The 810-nt window shown below is 51.5% G+C and overlaps 1 protein-coding gene across 1 annotated transcript in view; it reads right to left on the bottom strand.

The window, feature by feature from the left end:
• Positions 1-810, bottom strand: part of PFAS (phosphoribosylformylglycinamidine synthase) — a gene marked incomplete at its 3' end in the record, with an annotated part of 5,945 nt that overhangs the window by 3,356 nt on the left and 1,779 nt on the right. The gene's annotated exons all lie outside the window — the stretch shown is intronic.

The raw sequence follows: 810 nt of genomic DNA, 5'->3' as shown, positions 1-810 counted from the left end.
AAAAACAACCCCAAAAACCCCTGGGTGGTCACATCCCACACCTGGGGGGGCAACAAGGGTCAGAAACCCCCCCCAAAAACACACCAAAAAACCCTCAAAACCCACCCCAAAAACCGGGGGGGGGCCACGGAAATGAGACACCCCAAAAAAAGCCCAAAAACCATTCCCAAAACCCCCTAAAATCCACTCAAAATTGACCCAAAATCCACCCCAAATCCACCCCAAAAACCAACCCCAAAGCCCTTGGTGGTCACATCCCACACCTGGGGGGGCAAAAAGGGTCAGAAACCCCAAAAACCACCCTAAAACCACCCCAAAACCCCTGGGTGGTCACATCCCACACCTGGGGGGAAATAACGGTCAGAAACCCCAAAAACCACCCTAAAATCCCTTAAAAACTTGCCCCAAAGCCCTGGGTGGTCACATCCCACACCTGGGGGGCAACAATGGTCAGAAACCCCAAAACCCTTCAAAATCCACCCCAAACCCACCCTAAAAACCAACCCCAAAAACCTGGGGGGCACAGAAATGAGAAACCTCAAAAAAAACCCCAAAACCTCCAAACCCACCCCAAACCCACCCCAAAAACCTGGGGGGGCACAGGAATGAGAAACTCTGAAAACCCCCAAATCCACCCCAAAACCTGGGGGGGCACAGGAATGAGAAACCTCAAAAAAAACCCAAACCTCAACCCCAAAACACCCCAAAATCCACCCAAAAAACCTTCAAAAGCCACCCCAAACCCACCCCAAAAAACTCGGGGGCACAGAAATGAGAAACCCCAAAAAAACCCAAACCCACCCCCCAAAA

This window comes from Corapipo altera, unplaced genomic scaffold (assembly GCF_003945725.1).
Source record: "Corapipo altera isolate COAL_440 unplaced genomic scaffold, ASM394572v1 59616, whole genome shotgun sequence".
Lineage (NCBI taxonomy): Eukaryota > Metazoa > Chordata > Aves > Passeriformes > Pipridae > Corapipo > Corapipo altera.
Note: the sequence above shows the minus strand (reverse complement) of the source record. Positions and strands in the feature narration are given on the sequence as shown.